The sequence below is a fragment of the Miscanthus floridulus genome, chromosome 3 (assembly GCF_019320115.1).
Source record: "Miscanthus floridulus cultivar M001 chromosome 3, ASM1932011v1, whole genome shotgun sequence".
NCBI classification, from domain to species: domain Eukaryota; kingdom Viridiplantae; phylum Streptophyta; class Magnoliopsida; order Poales; family Poaceae; genus Miscanthus; species Miscanthus floridulus.
This window is the reverse complement of record NC_089582.1, coordinates 27,869,443-27,877,310: the sequence shown is the minus strand read 5'-3', so window position 1 is coordinate 27,877,310 and position 7,868 is coordinate 27,869,443.

The following is a 7,868-nucleotide window of genomic DNA, read 5'->3' as shown; positions in this document are numbered from 1 at the left end:
CTGAGTTTTAAAACTTAATAGTGTGCTAGTGGTCATATCCTGTATGCCCAGTTAAGGACTCTAGGTGGCTTATGTAAGTACTGACTTGGGGGTCTTTGCATCATATTTCTATTTCGTTGCTCATACGGCGTGCTATTGTATGAGTGCCATTCACTTGAGTGGTAATGTATGGATCCATTGCCTCTACGCCTCGATAAGTGAGAGTTGTGAGAGCATGATCGGATATACTGCCGATCTAGGGAGTGCTTATATGATGCCGGGTTATTTACATGCCATACACGTGTTTGTATGAAGGTATCCAATGTGTGGGGAATTCCGTCCTGTGGTGACGATGCCGTCGATAGGATGATGGTTCGGGTAGTTGCTACCATTGTACGCGTATCTGGGGATGCATGTAGAGCGAGTAGATTACTTTACTGCTTTTGTGCATATTTTTCATAGTGTCAGGGTTTGGGCTAAAGTGGATCTTTTGCAGGTACATAACAGCGCTATCGTGTAGTACGTATTAGCTACATTTATGAGAGACCGTTGTATGCCACCGTCTATGCCGCTATCAATTGTTATTTTTCCTAAGTTTGTGAGAACGTACGGAACATGCATGCATCATGTTGTTACATATCATTCATGGCATTGTTCCTCCCCTTATAAGTTGATTATCTCATTTTTGATAAAACTGACAACTTAACAACAGATGGCACGCACAAAGCAGACCGCTCGCAAGTCCATCGGAGGCAGAGCTCCCCGCCATCAGCTTGCTCCACGTACCCGTCAGCACCACATGTTTCTTGGAGAGTTTGGGATGCCTACACTCTTGTGGAGAGTGCTCAGCTATGTAGGCTATCCTGATGGAATGGAGCCCCGCTATTTCTGGACAAATGAGCAGTTGGGGGAAGGTCTCTTGGTTACTATGGAGGCCATTGTTCGTCCCCGAGGTGACGATTCTGAGTGGACTGGTTGGCGTTATGAGTCAACTGGTAGGACTACTGAAGAAGCAGCTGACAGGGCAGCCTTTGGGATACTGAGGGATATCATGGATCGTTTTCCTTAGGAGTTGGCAGCTGCTATAGTTGGAGTCTTTCCGAGGGGCAACCCCTCCACTAACTCATGGCAGCAAGCAAGAAGAAGATCTCTGGAGATTGGTGCAGCAGAAGGATAGAATAGTGATAACCCTACTACGAGCGCCATGTTCATAGTGATGAAGGCTTTCGATGGAGTAGAAGGTAGCCTGAGACGTGTGTCTGGTGCTCTTGGTTAGGCCCGCGATGACCGACGTCAGCTTCAGAGGGATCACTATGCTAAGATTGAGAGGCTCAATGCAGAGATGGCTCAGTTGACTCGTCAGAGGGATCAGGCGACCTAGAGGACTGGAGTTTATGAGGGAGACGTACGTGCACTGAGAGAGCAGGTTGAGCGTCTAACCACCGCCAATAGGAACACTGAGCGCATGTTAATCCATGTGCTCCACCAGAGGAATGAAGCCTGGTCTGCAGAAGATGTTCTGAGAGCTCGATAGGTTGAGCTAGAGCAGCAGCTGGCCAATGCAGAAGAGTACAACGACAACCTAAATGAGGAGGTTCATCAGCTGAATAACCAGCTCCACCCTTACGTTCCTCCAGGAGCAGTAGAGATGGATCTAGATGAGGACGAGGATCCCAAAGAGCCTGAGGCACCAGCTGATGATGACAACGATGATGTGGATGGTGACAATGTCGACATCTCTGACTTAGACAGCGACCACGATGAGTAGGCTAGTAGTTGTTGCACTAGCTACTAGGGTTTCGTTTGCGATGACCTTTTGCATGGTTGGTATGTCTGGCATGTAATAATGAGTAGAAAGACTAAGACCTTGATGTAATGTTGGAAAACTTGGATGTGTTTGTGGCGATATCTGAACGTCAAAAGTCCAGTGTATGTATGCTGGCAATTTGGTTGTAATGGACACGATGTGTGCGCTTAAGTAATCTAATTAGTGATGTTGTGTTAATTGGAATGACTTATTGTGCCCCTTTTTTATTGTATGAATTTATTCTCTCCAGTGAATTCAGTACGACATAATTTTTCATTCACCGACAATTTCTACAACATCGCCTAATAATTACTGTTGCTGAAATATGCAGATGTCGAACACTCACCGTACCGTGTATAATGCTACTGAGGCAGGTGGCAGTGCTGCTGGGAATGAGAATAGTGATCCACCCCCACCTCCTCCTCCACCGTACACCGCGGAACAGTTCTTCGCACAGTTCCTTAGAAGTCAACACAACATGGAGAGCATGCAGCAGAACATGGAAGCTGCCTTGCGCCACATTACTGACAACACTCGCCGTGTGTTAAACCTAGGTGGACATGAAGCGAATCAGTATAGCAGTTTCAAGGACTTTATGGACACCAGACCACCAATTTTCAAAGAAGTGGTAGACCCATTGGATGCAGAAGAGTGGATAAACACCATGGAAGATAAGTTTCGTGTTCTAAGGATGACCAAAGTGTTGAAGACTGAGTATGCAGCTCATCAGCTACAAGGCCCTGCAGGAATGTGGTGGAAGCACCACCACACCACTTTTCCCCCCAATGCCCACATTACTTGGAGGGAATTCACTGAGGCTTTTCGTGGAGTTTACATTCCACCTAGTTTGACAGAAATGAAGTTTGGAGAATTTCTAGCACTGAATCAAGGCACCAAGACTATGACAGAGTATCTACATGCATTCAACAATCTAAGTTGCTATGCCTCTGACATGGTGAATACCGATGCTAAAAAGATCGCTAGTTTCAAAAGAGGTCTGAATCCCAAGATGATGAAGCACGTGGGTACCAACACAAGAACTGGTTTCAATGACTTTGTTAGTGACTGCTTAAAGCAAGAAAAGAACAACAATGTATATGCTACATCCAAGACTCACAAGAGGGCTTTTGAGTCAGGTCCATCCCAGCCAAGGGCCCCGATGGCAAATCATTCTGCGTATCGTCCGCCTGCCCCTGGTGCAAGGTTCAGGCCACCCCAGCGGAGGAATCAGAATGCCCAGCAACCTCAGAGGAATCAGAAGCCATTCAAGATGACGGTGCCACAAGTCAAGATTGGACAAGGCAGTTCATCTAGAGCTGCTACTCAAGTAAGAGGACCGTGTTTCAACTGCAATCAACCTAGGCACTTTGCGAAGTTTTGCCCATATCCCAAGAAGCAGCAGAATCAGTACCAAGCTCGTGTGCACCACACCACCATTGATGACATCTTGGAAGGAGAGCCCATGATAGCCGGTATGTTTTCTACCAATAATCATCCTATAGTCGTTTTGTTTGATTCTGGATCATCACATTCATTCATAAGTCAAGCATTTGCAAGAAAGTATGAACAAAAGATAGTTGAATTGGAATGTGCTTATCGGATAAGTTCAGCTGGGGCTGATCTGTTAACTAATCAGATAATCCAGGGGGTAACCCTGAGTATAGCAGATAGACAGTATAAGCTTAACTTGATAGTTATGCCAGGGCTAGTTCTGGATGTGATTATGGGAATGAACTGGATGAATAAGATGGGAGTAGTAATTGATGTTGGAGGAAGAAGCATTTCTCTCAAGGAACCTGTTGGAGAAGGTACATTTCAAGTAACCTTACCTCGGAGAATAGATCTGGCCAGTACAACTTGTGCAGTCCAAACTACTCTTCTAGCCAAGATTCTAGTAGTGTGTGAGTTTTTGGACATATTTTCAGATGAGTTACCCGGTCTTCCACCGGACAGAGATGTTGAGTTTGCCATTGAGTTAATCCCTAGAACACCACCGATCTCAAGAAGGCCTTATCGAATGCCTCCAAATGAATTAGCTGAGTTAAAGAAACAACTCCAAGATCTGTTGACTAAGGGTTTAATTCGTCCAAGTTCATCGGAATGGGGATGTCCTGCACTATTCATGAAGAAGAAGAAGGATAACTCCTTACGGATGTGCGTGGACTACCGGCCACTGAATACGGTGATAATTAAAAATAAGTATCCTCTACCTCTGATTGATATCTTGTTTGATCAATTATCAAAAGCCAAGGTGTTCTCCAAGATAGATTTGAGATCAGGGTACCATCAGATCAAGATTAGACCACAAGATATACCCAAAACCGCGTTCTCCACCAGATATGGTTTGTACGAGTATCTTGTCATGTCCTTTGGTTTGACAAATGCTCCTGCATATTTTATGTATCTGATGAATTCGGTCTTTATGTCGGAGTTAGATAAGTTCATGATTGTGTTCATTGATGACATTCTAGTATACTCAGAGAACGAACAAGATCATGTAGAGCATCTAAGAATTGTCTTGACTAGACTCAGAGATCACCAGCTGTATGCTAAGTTTAGTAAATGTGAGTTCTGGCTAAAGACAGTTCCTTTTCTCGGTCATCTGTTATCTGAGAATGGAATCTCAGTGGATCCTAGTAAGGTACAAGAGGTTATGGATTGGAAGACACCAAGCACAGTTCATGAGGTTCGGAGTTTTCTTGGATTAGCCGGTTACTATCGTCGTTTTATATCGGACTTCTCGAAGATTGCCAAGCCAATGACAAGTTTGCTATAGAAGGATTATAAGTTCGTTTGGACAGAGGAGTGTGAGGCAGCTTTCTGTACCTTGCGGAATTTGCTAACCACTGCTCCTGTTCTGGCGCAACCGGATATAGAGAAGCTGTTTGATGTGTTTTGTGATGCATCAAAGAATGGTTTAGGATGTGTTCTGATGCAAGATGGAAGGGTCATTGCTTATGCCTCACGTCAGTTGAGGAAGCATGAGGTTAACTATCCTACGCATGATTTAGAGCTTGCGGCCATTGTGCATTCTCTAAAGATTTGGAGACACTACTTGCTTAGAAATGTGTGCAATATCTTTATAGATCATAAGAGTCTCAAGTACATATTTACTTAGTCTGAGTTGAATATGCGATAGAGAAGATGGTTAGAGCTGATAAAGGATTATAATCTGAATGTGCACTATCATCCGAGAAAGGCAAATGTAGTGGCAGATGCCTTAAGTAGGAAGTCATATTCTCTTGCTGTGCAACCATTGTTTGAAGATGGGTTCAATTTGTTGCATCCTATGGTGTTGCATAATATCCAGGTTAGTTGTACCTTGGAGAGCAAGATCATTGAGGGTCAGAAAACAGATAAGGGAATATTCCATATCAAGGAGAAAATGAAGAAAGAACCAACCAAGCACTTTAGAGTGGATGAACAAGGAGTGTTATGGTTTAAGGACCGTCTGGTTGTACCTAATGATCGAGAGCTCAAGAACAAATTGATGGATGAAGCTCATCACTCTAAGTTGTCTATCCATCCTGGAAGTAGCAAAATGTACCAAGAATTGAGACCTCATTATTGGTGGACGAAGATGAAGAAGGAGATTGCAGCGTATGTTGCTCGTTGCGACATGTGTTGTAGAGTGAAAGCTCTTCACATGAGACCCGCAGAAATGTTGCAACCTTTGTCAGTACCAGATTAGAAATGAGATGATATAAGTATGGATTTATCACCGGTCTTCCCACCACACCAAAGGGGAATGATTCGATTTGGGTGATTGTAGATCGCCTTACCAAATCAGCTCACTTTTTACCAGTCAAGAACGCTTTTCGACCCCCTCAGTATGCTGAGAAGTACATTGTAGAGATTGTCCGATTACATGGTATACCAAAGACTATCGTGTTTGACCGTGGGTCACAGTTTACCACTCATTTTTGGGAGCATCTTCATAAAGGTTTGGGTACTAGCTTGGTTCGTAGTACAACTTACCACCCACAGACAGATGGGCAGCCAGAGCGAGTTAATGCTGTTCTTGAAGATATACTTAGAGCTTGTGTGTTATCGTCTAAGGGTTCATGGGAATCATGGTTACCTTTGGTAGAGTTCGCTTACAACAACAGTTACTAAGAGAGTATCAAGATGGCTCTATTTGAAGCATTGTATGGTAGGAAATGTAGGACACCGTTGAATTGGGTTGAGCCTAGAGAGAGAAGGTTTTATGGAATCGATTTTGTGGACGAGGCTGAGAAAAAGGTCCGTATTATCCAACAAAACATGAAAGCGGCACAGTCACGCCAGAAGAGCTATGCAGATAAGAGAAGAAGACCGCTTGAGTTTGAGGTAGGTGACTACGTTTATCTGAAGGTTACTCCAATGAAGAAAGTACAACGGTTTGGAGTAAAGAGAAAGCTCGCTCCTAGGTTTGTAGGACCATACAAGATCATAGAGAAGAAGGGTCTCGTGGCTTATAAGTTACAGTTACTAGAAGCGATGGGTTCGATCTTTCCAGTCTTCCATGTATCACAGTTGAAGAAGTGCTTGCGTGTTCCGGAAGAGAGAATAGAACCTCAGGGAATTCGGATCAAATCAGACTTGGAATACCGTGAGCAACCGGTTCGAGTTTTGGACACTAAGGACCGAGTCACTTGGAATAAAGTGGTGAGAACATATAAGATACAGTGGAGTCATCACGATGATGGTGATGCGACGTGGGAAATAGGAGAATATCTGCAAAACGCTTATAAGGATTTTTATAACAAATGGTTCGTAACTCAAAATCTTGGGACAAGATTTTTATAAGGAGGAAGGGCTGTAACACCTCGGTCTTAAGCATGCATTAATATTTTGCAAATCATGAGCATAATCATTATTATGCATTCATAAGCATGACATGAAATATAGAATTGAAACATACTAATGAAACATATGTGTTGCATAGTTTTATTTTGATAGATTGGATGCTATATTTCTTTTGCCATGTGTGAACCTTGATTGATCACTTAGACAACTTAGAAGTAATTAGAATGCAATTTGGAGCAAAATGTATATTCAAAGTTTTCTCAAATTTTGCTTTTAAAAAATAATCTTCTAAAATAGGGTTTTTTATTTAAATTAACTTTAAATCTATAGTTCAAAATCTAATTGGATTTTGGCCTTACTCATTTTGGCAAAGTTGTAGAGCTTGAAAAATGGAGCAACTTTTGTTTTTACACCAAATCTTGAAAATGCTTTTAAGTTGCTCAAAATGATGAATTTGGGGCTGTTTTAATTTAAATTTAAAAAAAAGAGAAGGGAGCCCGGCTTAGCGGGCCGCGCCCTCGCTTCTCGGCCCACGGCCAAAGCCGGCCCGGCCTGCCTCCGCGCCCGCGCCGACCGCTCACATAGGACGACCGTCGTGTGGCCGCCGCTCACCGACGACGATGTACGGGTGGCACCCCGGCGGGCCCCACCACTCCACGCGCTCGCCTTCACCTGCCCGACCGCGCCGCGCTCCCCACTCGCCTCTCCACTTCGCTAGCCGCAGCTCCCACACACGCAGCAACCTCCGCCATCGCACGCCGCGCCTCGCCAGAGTTAGCTCGCCCGGCCACCACATCTCACGGCCAGCAGCTACGTCGTGCCTCAAGCACCGCCTCCACCTCGCGCACCACGTGCTCGCCTTGGTAAGCCATGGGAAGCTCCCCTTCCCCGGGAATCCCTCGCTGGAGTCGTGGTCGAGCTCACTAGAGAGCTCTGCTCCATGGACTCCCCCTCTCCGCTCCACCTCTCTCCCTATTTCCACGCGCACCAGCACCACACTGACGCGGTGGAGCTCGCCAGCCATTCCCCGTGCCACATCTCTGCCAGAGATGGCCGGCCGGCGTCGGGCCGCGCCACCGCGCCGCCATGGACACCGGTGAGCTTGCTCCTGAGCTCCACTGGCCACGGTAGAGGTACCATTAGGTCCGCCTTGTCACGGGGAAGCCTCCGGTGGTGACCTCACCGCCAGCGAGCTCACCGGCGGCGAGAACCGTCACGGCCGAGTGCCTCCCCTACTGTAGTGACTGATTGGTGGGGCCAGGGGGCCCACTGTCAGCCGCTGGGGTGCACGTAT